Source organism: Camellia sinensis, chromosome 6 (assembly GCF_055761805.1).
Source record: "Camellia sinensis isolate YWXY chromosome 6, ASM5576180v1, whole genome shotgun sequence".
NCBI classification, from domain to species: Eukaryota; Viridiplantae; Streptophyta; class Magnoliopsida; order Ericales; family Theaceae; genus Camellia; species Camellia sinensis.
This window is the reverse complement of record NC_138966.1, coordinates 76,290,586-76,307,202: the sequence shown is the minus strand read 5'-3', so window position 1 is coordinate 76,307,202 and position 16,617 is coordinate 76,290,586. Positions and strand designations below refer to the sequence as shown.

General features: G+C 42.3%; 1 protein-coding gene across 1 annotated transcript in view; it reads left to right on the top strand.

Moving 5' to 3' along the window:
* LOC114256689 (serine carboxypeptidase-like 7) overlaps window positions 1-11,483 on the top strand; it is a 59,109-nt gene extending 47,626 nt beyond the window's left edge. Inside the window, exons 16-17 of the transcript XR_014332479.1 lie at window positions 9,759-9,895; window positions 9,992-11,483. The gene's annotated coding sequence lies outside the window, so the exon portion shown is untranslated. The remainder of the gene's footprint in view (window positions 1-9,758; window positions 9,896-9,991) is intronic.
* The last annotated feature ends 5,134 nt before the right edge of the window (window positions 11,484-16,617 follow it).

Here is a 16,617-nt window from a genome sequence, read left to right as displayed (position 1 = left end):
AGTAACTCTATAAACAACTGGACCAAATCTTTTCAAAATTTGAAACAGCCCAATGTAAGGGCGTGACAATTTATCCTTTTTACCGAACCTCAATTGGCCTTTCATTGGATTTATACAAACGAACACATGACCACCAACCTCATATTCAAGAGGCCTTCTTCTAACATCCGCATAACTCTTTTGCCCACTCTATGTTGTCTTGAGTTTTTGTTAGATAATTTTAATCTTTTCGGTGGTAGTTTGTATGATTTTGAGCCCAAGCAAAACTCTATCCCTGACTTTTGTCCAACAAACTGGTGACCTATATTTTCTGCCATATAAAGCTTCATATGGCACTATGCCGATGCTGGAGTGGAAGCTATTATTATATGCAAACTCCGCCAATGGTAAATAATCTTCCCAACTCCCCTGAAAATCTAAGGCACACATTCGAAGCATATCTTCTAGCATCTGTATAGTCCGTTCTAACTGTCCATCGATTTGTGGATGGAATACAGTACTGAATCTGAGTTTTGTCCCCATTGCTGCTTGAAGGCTTTTCTAGAATCTAGATACAAATTTGGGATCTCTATTCGACAAAATAGATACTGACGCTCTATGTAAACGGACAATTTCATCAACATATAAAGAGGCAAGTCTATAAGCATCATAAGAAGTCTTTATAGGAAGAAAATGCGAAGATTTAGTCAGTCTATCAGCTATAACCCAAATAGAATTCATACCTCTAGGGTTCAAGGTAGTCCTATAATAAAATCCATGGTTATATGCTCTCATTTCCATGCTAGAGTAGGGAGAGGTTGAAGTAGACCTGTCGGTTTCTGATGCTTAACCTTAACTTGCTGACATTGAAGGCACTTAGACATATAGTCTGCAATTTAGAGCTTCATATTAGGCCACCAATAGCTTTGTTTCTAATCTCGGTACATCTTGTTGTTTCCCGAGTGCATTGCAAACATTGACTTATGAGCTTCATCTAGATTTCTCTTCTTTAACTCAAGAATGTTCGGCACACACATTCTATCTTGAAATTTCAACACTTCATTTTCAACACTACATCCCGATTTTGGATTCACTTTAATTTCGTCAATTATCTTCTTGAAGAATTCGTCTTCTCTTTGCCTCTACTTGATTTCATCAATAATTGCCGGTTGGGCTGCAATGGTGGCTATCAACCCATTTTGTTAATGTAATACCACTTTTATATCAGACTTCTCAAAGTCTTGCAGGATTTCCTTATATTCAGTGAGTAGGCAAGTCAAGTTCCCAGGTGATATAGAATTTGGAGATCATAGTCTTTTATCAATTCGAGCTATCTTCTTTGTCGCATGTTTAACTCTTTTTGGGTGAAGAAATATTTCAGGCTCTTATGATCAGTATAAACCTTCAATTTTACCCCATACAAGTAATGTCTCCAAAATTTTAAAGCAAACACAACTATGGCCAATTTTAGGTGCTTCGAGTAGTTCTTTTCATGCAATCTTAATTGTTTGGAGGCATAGGCAATTACTTTTCCATTTTACATTAACACACAACCGAGACCCTTGTAAGATGCATCACTATAAATTATAAAGTTTTCCATAGCTGTGGGCAATGTCAACACTAGTGCAATAGTCAATCTAGTTTTCAGTTCTTGGAAGACAGATTCTCTTTCGTCATTCCACTCAAATGGTTGTCCTTTGCGTGTAAGTTGGGTAAGAGGCACTGCTATTTTTAAAAATCTTTCACAAACCTTCTGTAGTACCTAGCTAAACCCATGAAACTGCGGACTTTCGTTACATTTGTTGGTGTAGGCCAGTTCACAATTGCCTCTATCTTCTATGGGTCTACTAAAATCCGCCCTCTGTTGATGATATGCCCGAAGAAAACAATCTCATCCAACCAAAATTCACATTTCTTTAGTTTAGCAAATAATTTTTTTTTTCTCTAAGTGTTTGCAAAACAGTCCTCAGATGTTGTTCATGATCCATACTATTTTTCGAATAAATCAAAATATCATCAATGAGAAAACCATAACAAATTCATCGAGGTAAGTTTTGAAAATCCAGTTCATAAGGTCCATAAATGTTGCAGGTGCATTAGTTATTCCAAATGGCATAACAAGAAATTCATAGTGACCATACCTTATTCTGAATGCGGTTTTCTCAACATCTTCTGCCTTCACCTTAAATTGTTGGTACCCGGATCTCAAATCGATTTTTGAAAATACTTGTGAACCCTGTAATTGATCAAATAAATCATCAATTCGGGGCAATGGATATTAGTTTTTGGTCATTACCGTGTTCAGTTCCCGGTAGTCAATGCACAAACATAAAGTCATGTCTTTCTTCTTTACAAATAACACCGGTGTGCCCCATGGCGAAGTACTTGGTCGGATAAACCTTTTTCAAGAAAGTCTTGCAATTGTTCTTTCCATTCTTTCGTTTCAACAGTAGACATTCTGTAGGGGGTTTTGAAATAGGCTAGGTGCCTGGGACAACATCAATGGTAAACTCTATTTCTCTGTCAACCAATCCCCCTGACAATCCATCGGGGAAATACATCCGAGAATTCTCTAACAACAAGAATACTATCCATTTCAACATTCATAGATTGTTTAGTCAAAATACTACAAACGTAACCCTAAATTCAAATTCAATATGTCCTAGCGGTCTAAACACAACTTGTTTTGTTAAATAGGCGATAGTGGCATAGTATTTAGACAACTAATCCATACCCAGAATTACATCAAAGTGCCTAATGTCCAAGGGTAACAAATCCATACAAGGTAGCCTTGCCAATTTGCATATCACAAACACGATACCCAGATGTACATAATATAGATTCCTCAGATGGAGCAGATACACATAACAAATATGGCAATGATTCTAGGGGTCTAGTCAATTTAGATGCAAATATAGTAGACACAAAGGAATACGTTGAGCTGGAATCGATTAACATGAAAGCATTTTGATTGCATATAGAAATAGTACCTGAGACAACTACTTCAATATTTCGTGTGTCTCTTGGGGCAAGTGCAAAGACTCTCCCTTATCTTATTGCGTGTCTAGTAACTGCAGGCCTCGTAGTATTGCCCGATTTTGAGATGGATCCAGTCAAACTAGCAGCCAGTTTCCTATTTCTTTGTTGCTCAGTTTGAGTGCAATCCCCTGCCATATGTCTCATTTCACCACATTTATAGCAAGCCCTGGAAATACAGTAACAAACCCCGTGATGCTTCTTATCACACTAAGTACATGTTGGTGTCGTATCTCTAGTAGAGCCTAAAGTGCTTGAGGATCCCGTATTTTGCTTTTTTGACAATCTCTTTTTTGAGAAAAAGCCCTGCCTCTTAGCTTTTCAATCAGCTGATGTTTACTCTAATTGGTCATGTTAGTTTCTGACATCAATGCTTGATCTAACACGTCAACATAAGTGGGCAGTTTCAACACGTTCACCCTTTCCAAAATGTCATTGCGAAGACCTCTCCTAAACTTTCTTGCCTTTTTATATTCGGTGTCGACCATGTGTGGAGCAAACCTAGCCAATTCAGTGAACTTGGCCTCGTACTGTAGTTCGATTTTTCCGCATCCCCTTTTGGAAGGCCAACAAGCCCTACAGTATCGGACTCCCGTAGTTCTGAATCCGATTCCACAAGTGCAATGCAAAATAGATAATCACCAAAGAGTCCAAATCCAGCAAATCTTTTGGAAAATCGATTTTGAATCAAATTTTCAAAAATGGACTACTTTGCCAGATACAGAGTCGCTACCTAAATATTTTATGTTTTGGGGAAATTTAGGAAACCTATGACTCATGCCAAAGGCCACGTGTCCATTATCACCAAGATTGTCTCGGCTCAGGAACTTGGGTACAAGAGGGGAAGGTCATGAATAAATTGAGCACCCTCACTCGCCCGATCAAAGATCAACCTTTACTAATCGTGATATGAATCTTATGTACATTACATGCACTTGTTCCGATTTATTACGCTAGCATTACTATGTGATGCGCATACACACAAGTATAGACTAATTTTGCAAGAATTGGAACACTTGATTCATGTTTGTTTTGAAATATGTACCACTTGAAAAAGTGATCGCATATAAACATTACTCAAATTATTCCAATTCAAGTAACAAGCCTTCATTCATAAGCATTCAAGCAATTAATCACTTAAGCAATTAGCCTCATAGCAAGCATGCTAGATATGGCAACAATCACACGCATGTGATTTATGCCAAAGCGAGTAAAGGCTCACCTAGTACTCTAAGCAAAAATAATCAAAAGGGTTAGAAAAATGAATGATCCTAACTTTATGCAATATGACTAATGCAACACATGCGATATGCAATCTAAATAGGCTCGGCTACTAATATGGCATATGAAACAATTTTGATAACATGCAATCTAAGCATGTATTCAAAGAAGTATTGAAAACAACAATGTGAGTTAGAATGATGAACCGAGCCTCGGTACATGCAATACAAATGGATGCAAACATGAAGAATGCTAATTGAAACATGATGTCCCGAAACTAACCATCATAAGCTAGTAAATAAAAAGGAGAAAGACGTAGGGTTAGAAGACATACACGTTAATACAACATTGCACTCTCACGAAGGAGAGTCCAAATGAACTAACTAGCTAACTAAGTAACTGAAACTAAGCTAATTATTAATTAGTACAAAGCAAATGAAATTAGCTAAACTACTTAACTAATTATTACAACAAATGAATTAACTAACTATTCTAGTTAATTAATGATTACAACATAGCAACTAGTTAACTACTTTAACTAATTAAATAATTACAACACAAGTGCAATTAAAAGAAGTAATTAAGCTAAACAATTAAGCACTACACTAACTACTCCGCATTGGGAAGTGAGAGATGTTCACACGCATGCTCGGTTTCCACTCGAAAAGGCCACTATTTTGCTTCCGGAGAGCCTCTGTTGCACAGAGAACACATACACTGCTGCTTACTTCTAGAATAACTCTACTCTGCTGAACAAACAGACTGTTGAATTTTGCATCAATGGCTGGCCGGCCAGTGATGAGGGCTTGCTGGCCACCAGTGATAGCCGGCCGGCCATCAAAGGTGGCCTGTCGACCACTGCTGCAGGGTTCCACTTGCTGCAACAGAGAACAAACAGAGCACGCACATGGTATTCTCAAGGGTTGTCTGCACAACTCACCCCTCATTTTCATGAACAAATCAAAGGAGTAGTGAACTTAAGTCACAAACCACCAACTCAAGCAATTTCATTGCATGATGGCTTGTGAACCAAAGTTTGCAAGTTCAATAAATGCAACAAAATAAGAGTCATACCTCTTCCCTTTCATGAATGGATCAAGGGAAGTGGTGACCTTGGATACATGAACCATTTCATCATTAATGAGTATGAAATACCTCAAGCTTCCATGTATTCAATTAACGTCCGATTGAGCGCAACCAAATTATTATCTTTCACTATTTTTAGCCTCAATTTTATTACTCCATTTTAGATTAATATCCATTCTTTATTAATATCCATTCTTTATTAAATTGAGTCCAATGGTGAGTTTAAGTCCGCCAATGGAGTGAAGTACCAAACCAAGAGTTAACTTAAGACATGAAAGAGATGTCATGCCATTTATAATAAACCCCTATGCAAAACAAAGCTCAAATGCAACTATCAACCAAAAATAGTGCTAAAATAGTCTAAAATAAGTCCTAAAACATGCCGGAATTAAGATAAAAATAGCTAGATTATTAGTCTAAAACATAGCACATGCTAGGCTAGTAAGCAAGACACAAGGAGGGGAGGCTAACCCCTCCAAATTTGAACTTCAACACATGATTTTGGCCACTAAAAAAGCTCTGAAAATCAGTGTTTAAAAACTTAGAAAAAGATGATGCAATGGTGGGAAACACAAGGGCAAAGGCCTTCAAAACCAGGTACAAAAAAGGGTGAGCCACCCCCCCAACCTTTAATGGCCTTAAAACCCAAGTTTCAACCCCCCTCCCCCTCTCCCCCCCAAAAAAAAGTTTTATAGCCCAAAAATAGTTGGAAAATTGCAAGAAAAGGAGTAGACAAAGCAAATGAATCAGCAAAGCCTTATACCACTTGAAGAGAACATGAAGTGGAAGCAACAAAACCAAGCAAACAACACCCTGAAGAGCTCAAACAAGCCTCAAAGGCACCTCAGCTCAAAGATGAGAAGATTTGGTTAAGGGTGTATAGGCAAAGGTTAAGGATTTGTAGGCAAAAGTGTAGAAATTTGCTATAGAGAGAGGAAAATTTTGATCTCAAATTTTTCTAACCTTAAAACATGAGAGAGAGAGGCCTCCTACATATAGAAAACATGAATTTTCGTCAAGAACATCCAATCCTACACGTGAGGGCAAATGCATGCATCTGTGCAAACAGTTGGCACATCTGTCACAAAATATCTACAAAAGAAACTGGTGGCCGGCCAACCATCACTGGTGGCCGGTAGGCCACATCAGTGGCCGGCAACCAAGAAGTGATGGCCGGCAGCCCAAAAAGGCGGCCGACAAGGCACCAGAAGCTGCAGGCTTGAAGAACCATGGCTTGGTCCAAGAATGAGGTAACAGGGGTGCAGGATTTGAAAGGCTCAAAGTTGTGGCATTCCGCTGAGGACTTTGAGCACTTGACAAGCATATTGACTCATCATCAGATGTGCATGCAATGACGTCCAAGTCATAATGGCCATCGAAAATGGGGTGTCTATAGTTGCCCCTCTTTGATAGAACTCGGAGTCATGAAATGACGTGAGTGAATGTCAAACCCTGGAGACGACCCATTTTGGAAAGGCCGTAAGACTTGGACAAACAATCAAGACATAAATAAATGGTCGCGCCGGCAGGCTACCTGCGTATCCCTTTGCAAGGAATCAAACCAGCGTAGTTCTGGGGCAAGATACAAATGATATGCACAATGCAATTTTGAAAGCTGGACTCACACGCTTCGTAAAGCAAGCTATTTTGAAAACTCATGAACATGCGAGATGATACAATAAGCAAGATACGATAAGTGAGATATAAACAAAAGAATGAGCAACTTCAAGCTTAAAACCAATAGGCTTCATGCAAATATAAAACACACTCTAATCATGCCAAAACAAGAGACGAGGAAAGAAAACACTGCTCAGGGTTGCGTTTTACACATCCTGAGATACTGAGAACAAAACTGCTCGAGGTCGTGTTACACACATCTCAAGATAAATAAAAAAAATTGCTCAAGATCGTGCCTCACACATCCTAAGAAACAAAGAAAAGCCGCTTGGGGTCATGCTTCACGCATCCCGAGAAACAAGAATTCACTCGGGCTCGCATTGTACGCCTCCTGAGAAACAAGAGAACCACTTGGGCTCGCATTTCACGTGTCCATAGATGAAACCCGTCCAGGGCCGCGCGTCACGCGTCTTGAGATAAGAAAACCGCTTGGAATCGTATTTCACGCATCCCAAGATAAAACGTGCCTAGGGCCGCGCGTCACGCTTCCTGAGATACAACAAAAGTCGCTCGGACACAGTTTTCCCGAGTCTTGAGACACAACACGCCCAGGGCCGTGTGTCACGTGTCCTAAGATACAAGAAAAGTCACTCGGGCTCGCACTTCACGAGTCCCAACCTGCCTAGGGCTGCTCGTCACGCTTCCTGAGATAAGAAAAGTTGCTCGGGCTCACGTTTCACGCATCTCGAGATGAAACAGAGAGGTGACCGATAGATGCACAAAGGTGAACAAGTGCGATATATGCATAAAGTATACACCATGCGAGATAGACAACCGACGTATAATGTTAATTGAAAGCATATTCCATGCAAGAAACAAAAGCATATTCTTTGCGAAATATAAATGATGCGAGATATGCATACAATATAGGATGCACATTTTATGCAACAGAAATGAACAAAAGCTTAAATTGAATAAAACAATACTCTGTGGCACCTTCGAGTTATCTTTCGGAGGAATTGCAATATGTTCAAAAGGATACACCTCATTCATGTTGACAAGTGATGAACATCGTGCGCCAAAACACAGTTTTGAGCTCCCTTAGAAACAATCTGAACCCAACAATGAACCTTCCTTGCACTTCTTGGGACACAAAGACACAAAACAACATCAAGGCACAGAGAACGGCCACAGGCCACTTTCCGGCCATAGGGGGAGGATGCCAGTCATCTGCCGGCCATCAAAAAGCCTTGCCGGCCACTGATGGCAGTTGGGGGGTTTTTTGGACATTTCACTCACGGGTTTTTAAGTATACATCAAGACTCTTCATTTCCTCACTTCGCTAGGTCTAAAATTCTTCCCTCTCTCTTTAGACACTTTCCCTCTCTAGATCCGAGCTTTTTATACGTTTTCCAATGCTCCACGCATATTTTCTTCGCTAAACCCTCTTGATTCTCATACTTTTGAACCGATCAAAATTTGGTTTCGACACTTTTTTCCTCATTTTCACCCTTCTAGGCTTGTTTTCCTCGAGTTTCGTGAACTTCTCTGGGCTTAGACTTTTTCTCCCATTTTCTCTCTCATAGGGCTGACTTTTTCCAAGTTTACCCTATTTTCATCATTTTTCTTCACTTTTCACCTACTTTTCACCCATTTTCCAAATGGCAGATGATTTACCACATGACGGGGCCCCTCCTGAGGTTTCCCCCACATTCCCACTTGTTATTGAAGTAGAGGAGCCGGTCGTTGCTGACGCTGGCGAGGCGGCTTAGGGTATTAAGGTCGACCTCGAGGCAGACTTTGAGCCTGAGCTTGAGCCGGACCTACTACCATTGAGGGTACGACCTTTTAATCTAGCGAGGTATTATCTCCGCATAGATATCTTGCCACCCGGAGGCATTAGATGATTTAACGACTTTGATCTAAGTGCACCGGAGGACCTTCTGCTGAGGGAGCTGGCTTTCCATCTGATTGTACTTTCATCACTGGCTTATCTAATTCATCTGTTCTTTGCCACAAGGGAAGGCTCGTGCCTTTAGAGGCTACGGAGCTACGAATGCGAGAGATTGGTATGACGAGCTCCCTGCAGGGGTCCATGACATTATGGATGAGACTGGCTTCGGCCTTTTCTGCTCCGGCCTGACACAGATTATTACGAGCCATCCTCTTCTAGGTGCGATTGTGGAGAGGTGGTGGGACACTACCAACTCCTTCCACTTCTCCACTATTGGGGAGATGATGATCACTCCTTACGACTTTGCCATGATCACCAGCTTAGGAATGGGGGGTGATCCAATCCCATTTGACACCGACATGGGGGAGTGAGAGGCGGCTTGGATAGAGCTGCTAGGAGCGTGTCCACCTTTGTACCAAACAACTATGGACAGATATAGCTAGTTTGTTGAGCAGCTTAGAGGAAGCAAGCCGGAGACATTAGAGGAGATGGAGTACCCCAGGCTTCCTAATGTTTGTCCTTGGTACCACCTTGTTTTCGAACAGGTGGAACATCATGGGCTTGTATCTGTTGAGTGCCTTGGTGACCCTTTCCCAAGTGGCTTCTATGACTGGAGCGGAGCTGGCCTTGCTACCCGGTACGAATATGTGAGCTTTACATCCCGCGTGAGGGGAGAGCTGATCGGAGGCTATTGGCAAGCTTGGGAGGTATGCATTTTAGTTTCCTCTTTGCACTTTACATTTTCTGCTTTATATCTATTCAACACCTGTGCTTTCTGCTTTGCACTTTCTGCATCTGTTCAGACATTGTTGAACACATATCACTACTTTTTGCTTACAGTTGTGGGTTTATGCATATTTTTCAGGTCTTGCCCTAGAGCCCATGGAGGAGCTCCCACTGACCGTTCCTTACTCGAAGCGATATGATGGCAGATGTTAGCATTGGAGCCGCGAGTCGTTCGTATTCTTTCGCAATTATTTTGACATAATGGCTGCCCGCGAGGTAACCCAAAACATAGTCAGTTTCACTTTACAACTGTTACGATTCACACTTTAGAAACTGAAATAAACTAACAATCTGTACACACTCTATTTACAGATCATATGGCAACCTTAGGCCATGATGCCGGCTGGGATACACGAGTAGTATGCAGAGGCCTGGGCCATGTTGTGCTTTCGCATTCTACTTGAGGGCCCAGTCTTCTGGGCTTCGTTCTTGAGTGAGCCGTTCGTCTGTCAGACTGTGGGCTTACTAGATCCGATCGTTTCAATGCCACTGACAGAGCCTATGAGATCAGCAGATAGCCTATCCGTTGATGCAGTTACACAGTTCATGGTGGGCTTGGATGCTTATTACATTAAGGCAGAGGGTGACTACGCGACCTTATCCAAACACGTCTCATGCGACCTCTGACAGGCGCTCGTGAAGGCGAGGGGGCGAGGGCTCCCGCGGCGAAAGAGGCACCTAGGGCGACCAGGACCCGTGCTAGAGGGGCTGCTCGTGTAGAGTAGAGCACCCGTTAGCCAGTGCTTCCTACCGCACTCACATGCTGACGGCATACCGGGGCTGCTTACCAAGTCCCGATTGAGCCTGCAACGGCTGAGCATGAGCTTGTCGGGATTCGAGGCCTGACTAAGGTGTGGACCATACTTTTGCACCCCACATTTCATTTTAGATATGTTTATTGCGAACACTGATCATCCAAATGCATTTGCAAGCATCCATAGAGTACACAGGGAGTGATCTCAAGTTGATAGCCTCCTTCATGGGTATGGTGCAGAGGAGGGAGACGCTGTTCGGTCTCCTTGGCATCCCGATAATTTCTTCAGTTTGTACTTCATGCTATCATCTTTCCATTGATGCACTAGTATTTTAACTATAGTTTGTTCTAAACTGCACTGATACACTGCATTGGCACACAGTATTCACACACTGTACTCATACACTGTAATTGCTTTTTGCATACACTCATTCTGTATACTATGCTTGCATCTGATACACACACCATAACTAATATGTTGACAACCGTCACTTTCTTATTCCATCGATACCGATGGCTCCAGCAGCACCAGCAGCACCAGCACTAGCAGTACCCCCTCCAGTAGCAGGGAGGAGAGGCAGAGAGATAAGAGTACCCAAGGCCAGAGCAGTCCTCCAGAGCCTATCTTGCGACATGATGAGGCTGAGACCAGGGACTCCGCAGGGGTAGTGAGTCCGCATTTTGAGTCGTCCGAGAGTGGAGATGATGATGTTAGCTTGGGTTCCGAGAGCGGAGGCAATGATGCAGAGGAGGGTTCTGGGGCAGAGAGTGGAGACGATGCTAGCTCTGGTTCTGGCTTAGAGACTGAATCAAACAGCGGCGCTGATGGAGATAGTGCCCCAGAGTCTTCTCCTCTGTGGAAGAGGACGAAGAGGGCCTCTCGAGCATGAGGCTACTGGTGCTGATTTTTTATTTTTGCTTAGTTTCTTTTTGGTTGGTAGCATTAGCACATGTATAGCTCTAGATAGGTTTTATTTTGCTTTAAAACTTGTACTCCTCTTCTGTAAAAACCATGATCGGAATAAAACCTCACAATTTTTATAGAAAAAAGTGTTATTATATTTGCATCAGAAACACCATATGAAATGGACATGGAATTGAATTGGCTAAGAGCACTTGATTAAAACATGTTCTTAATCGGGTAATGAACCGACCAACAAGCAAAATACAAAATACAAAATACAAAATATAACTCAATAAACAAAAACAAAACAATTCAAAAGCAAAAGAAACAAATTTGCTAAAACCAAAAAGACTCAAAACAAGACCTTAAAATACTCAAAGATCAAATACAAAACACATGCCTTCAGTATTGCCTAGCACACAGGTGGATAGTCAAGCCTGAAAAGGAGGCTGCTGGCCAGAGATAGAGCCTACCGGCCATATGCCGGCCGCAAGAGGTGGTCTTTCGGGCTCCTGCCGGCCATCAATGTGAAGCGCCTCCAGATTGTTGATAGTTGGCTTCAACTCATTGCCTTATCTTCTACAAAAGGTTGAGCTTCACGAATTCTTCTCCAGAACTGCATTTCACCTATAATTTTTTCACAAATGGAGCCATTTTTTTGCTGAAAAGCTCTCGGGTTGGATAGCTGCTGTAGACGGCTCGGAAAAGGTGAATTTATGGGGTTTCGACATAAATGCAATTTTTCCGTTGAGCCGAACTTCACTTTGTTTTTCGTTCCTTCATGCCGCGGCACGATGCTGGGACCCGATTACACACGTCTTTAGCTTTGCGGGACAAGAAATATGCCTGACAATTGGAGAATTTCAGGCGCTAATGGCATCCCGGCGCGATGAGGAAATATGCCTCAGCCCCGTTTTGGCCACGCCCAAGCTTTGGGATGGATGTGTGGGCTTACTATGCACGAGGCTCGATCTCTGGCCCACAATGGAGAGCTAGACATTCCTAGCTTGATTCATTAATTTTCTGACACCGGTGACCGAGGCGACCTTCTCTGGCGAGGTTTTCGGCAAGATGCCCTATGCTTGTGTATGCTTGCTCATTTCCTTTTTGCTCCTAGTTTTGGCGGGTCCAACATTTAGTTGATCAAGATGGCGTAAGGCCTGAAAGAAGGCAGGACTTGCATTGGTTTGGCACTGGCCAAGACTTTGATGGGCTTAGACACTTTTAATCGATGGGAGACGACCAAATTTGTGGGGAGCCCACTACTTCTTCAGGTATTGTTTCCCACACTTCTGATATGTATATCTCACATCACACGACACTCATGCTCTGTTTTTTCTCTCAAAGCCCTTTTCTTACTTTTCTCTTAACATACATCTCTCTATTCTTTAATCTCTCTTTTCTTTCATCCCTTCCCAGGTGTGGCTTACGGATAAGCTGAAGGTAGTGGACTCTTGCCCTAAGTACTTAGCTCGAGGCTATTTTTTCCGCCTCCGACTAGTGGATTTCTTGAATAAGGGATGGTGGTTCCATTGGATGTGCAACAGGTCTGCTGCTGACATAGCTTGGCGCTGCCGCACCTGGCTTAATCTGACCGAGGTGAGTTACAATATGGCTCAGCAACCTGGAATATAGCTGATCGGCCTCATACACCGTGTGTTCTACTTTCCTTTCTGGTTCAGACGTCAGTTTGGGCATGATCAGATTCGCCTAGAAGAGAGGGTAGAGTACCCAGTTTCATTCCCCATCCGTGGTTCACACTTGGCCAAGTACCTCATTGCTTGGAGAACGAGAGAGCTTCTAGCCCCTGCCCCTAGTTTCAGTTGTGCCCTTTCTGGCGAATGCTTGGCTTGGCTCGAGGATGAGGCACAAACCGAGCCCACTTTGGCTTCAGAAGCTTGGACAAGCACAAGCTGAGGACGCAGGAGCACCTGATTCGCCTATGCCCCTAATTTATTACTTTGACCTTTCTTTTCAAGTTTTTCGATGTAATAAAAACAATTTTGATTTGTATCGAAGAGTTGGAGAAATTTAAGTTGAAATCAATGAAATTAAAGTTATGAGCACTGGAAATTTTCCTTTTGGTCCAAAAATGGTCTAAGTTGTAATAGGTAAAATTTGAACAAAATCAACTTTTATTTGCAAAACTATTTTCGAAAAGGATCACCACCTGACACGCATGGAGTCAATCCTCAAGATGTACAACTCCGAATCCAAAAGATCATAACTACCCTTGATTGAACACCGCTGCTCTGCATTGTAACCAGCTCTTCTCTCAAAGTGAAGATGACAACTGAACTCTCAAGTGAAAGATAGACAAAGATGACTTGATCAAACACATGGACAGGACAGTTGAGTTGGAGGTGTTTACGGCTGAACTTCAAGACGAAGTTGCCTACGTATCCCGAAAATGGGAATCGGGCCTTACGTAGTTCTGTTCCGGTTCACTCGAGTATTAACTCTCTTCTTTTGCGCTCTAACTTTTGCCAAGGCCTCCCTTTAGGATTTTTAACCTTGCGAGCTTAGTTTTTCTTTATTTCTAATTTTTCATGCTCTAACTTTTGCCTAGGTCGCCCTTCTGGGTTTTCGGCCTAGCGAGCCTCTCAGGGATAGTATTTCTTCAACTTGTCCATGTTGATCGGTTAGGAAAATTCTAGGCCATCCAGGTCCATGAGAATAATAGCTCCACCTGACAAGATAGTTTTGATGATGTAAGGACCAGTCCAATTGGGTCTGAACTTGCCCCTAGGGTCATGGATGGGAGCTCGGTTGTCTTTCAGCACCACATCTCCCTCTTTAAGATTCCGAGAATTGATTTTCTTGTTAAACGTCCTAGCAATTCTGCGTTGATTGCCTTGAACGTGATACAATGCTCTTAGTCTTCTCTCATCAAACAGCATCAGCTCTTCGAATCTGCTCTATTGTTAGTCCGCCTCTACTATCTGACACTTAGCCATAACTCGCAGTGACGAGACTTCTATTTCAATTGGTAGAACAGCTTCCATTCCATAGACGAGACAAAAAGGAGTTGCCCTTGTAGAATTTCGGATTGAAGTTCTATTGCCCCAGAGTGCGAATGGTAATTTATCTGGCCAGTCCTTGTAGGTCTCAACCATTTTTTGCAAAATATTCTTGATGTTCTTATTGGCGGCCTCTATATCTCCGTTGGTTTGCGGCCAGTATGTAGATGACTTGTGAAAAGTCACATTGTATTTCTCCAACAAGTCTATCACCTCTTTCTTGAAGTGGGAGCCATTATATGATATGATCTCATTTGGGACTCCATATCAGCAAATGATATTATTTCGGATGAACTTGGCCACATGCAATACTTTTAACACTGCATAGGACTAAACTTCCACCCACTTTGTAAAGTAATCAATTGCCACCAAGATGTATTCATGCCCATTTGACCCTTTTGGTGTGACTGTGTCAATAACGTCGATTCCCCCAGACTGAGAAAGGCCATGGCGAAGTCATGTTGTACAGTTTTAACGCCGGGACATTCATGTGATTGGCATGAATTTGGCATTTGTGGCATCACTGAACAAAACAAATACAATCCTCCTCCATAGTGGACTAGTAATAACCTTGCCTGAGAATCTTCTGGGCTAACATCACTCCGTTTATGTGTGCTCCGCACTCTCCCCATGAATGGCCTCCATCAGGCGCTTTGATTCCTCTTTTTCGACACACAACTTGTGCATTCCCAGAGAACTCTTTTGTACAGTTTACCTCCGCAGATGATAAATTCGACGGCTATTCACCATATTCCCCTTTTGTCCATGGCATTTTCCCCTGGTGGATAAATCTCCTTTTCCAAGAAGTTCCAAATATCGTAGTACCATGGGTTTTTGTCTTGTGCTTCATCTATTGCGGCGATAGTTTCATAGGCTGACATGTATCTCTGCCCAATGATGATCGGACGCATCCAGACTCCAAGCGGGATGTCTATCATAGAAGATAGAGTTGATAAAGCATCAGCGAACCTGTTGTTCTCTCTTAGTAGATGCGTGAATGTCAGCTTTTCAAACCTAAGAATTAGAACATCCAGGGTCTGGTGATAAATCTTTATCTTTTCTTCTTTGACTTTCCAGTCTCCATTTGCTTGAGAAACAACTAGGTTTGAGTCCCCGATAGCGTCAGACCTTTTCGCCCCTAGTTCTAGAGCGGCTTCTAAACCAGCGATACACGCTTAATATTTTGCTTCGTTATTGGATACCTCGAACCGTAGTTTGAAGGCTAAAGGTATATGGGAGTCGTCGAGTGCTATCAGTAACACATCTATCCCATAACCATACTAATTGGATGCTGAATCAATGTACATCGTCCAAGTCTCCTCCTCAACTTGCAGAATGGCTTCATCTCGGAATAGATATTCCACTGCTTTATCCCCTTCTACTGGGTGATCTTCCAGGAACTCTGCTACAACTCTCCCATTGATCGACTAGCGGGTAACATACTTGAGATCAAATTCGGAGAGGAGAAGCAACCAATGAGCTAGCCTACCCGTAAGCGCTGGTTTCTCAAATAGATATTTGATGGGATCGAATCTCGAAACTAGAATTACCGAGTGAGCTAACAAGTAGTGCCTCATCTTCCTGGTAGCCTACACCAAGGCTAGGCAAGCTTTCTCCAACGAAGTATAGTGGGTCTCATAATCCAGCATGTTCTTGCTCAGGTAGTAGATGGCTTTCTCCACCCTGTCCTCTGATTCTTGAATGAGCATGCATCCCATTGTGGTGTTTGTTACTGACAGATACAAAATCAAAGCCTTCCTCGGCTCTGGCGACAATAACACAGGCAAATTCTGGAGGTACTGCTTAATCTGCTCAAAAGTGAATTGACATTGATCATTCCATCAGAATTTATTTCCTTTCTTCAGGAGACCAAATAATGGTTCACAAGTAAAGGTTAATTTGGAAATAAATCGTCTAATGAATTGCACTTTACCCAGAAAGCCTCGCACCTCCTTTTCAGTCCTTGGTGGTGGCATTTCTAGGATGGCCTTGATTTTGGGAGGATCTACCTCGATGCCCCTCTATGTGATCAAAAAGCCCCGTATTTTTCTTTCTGTAGACACCCCATTTTCGACCGCCCTTGAGACTTGGGCACCGCTGATTGCTTAATTGATGATACATGCTATCTTGTGCAAATGTTCGATTTCCTCGGCAAGGAGAGCGTCAAATCCCAACCTCACACCCGATTTTTGGACTAAAACAATTTTGACCAAAGATTTTAGACCATAAAACCCTCTTCTCTTTCAAAATATTTTTGAAA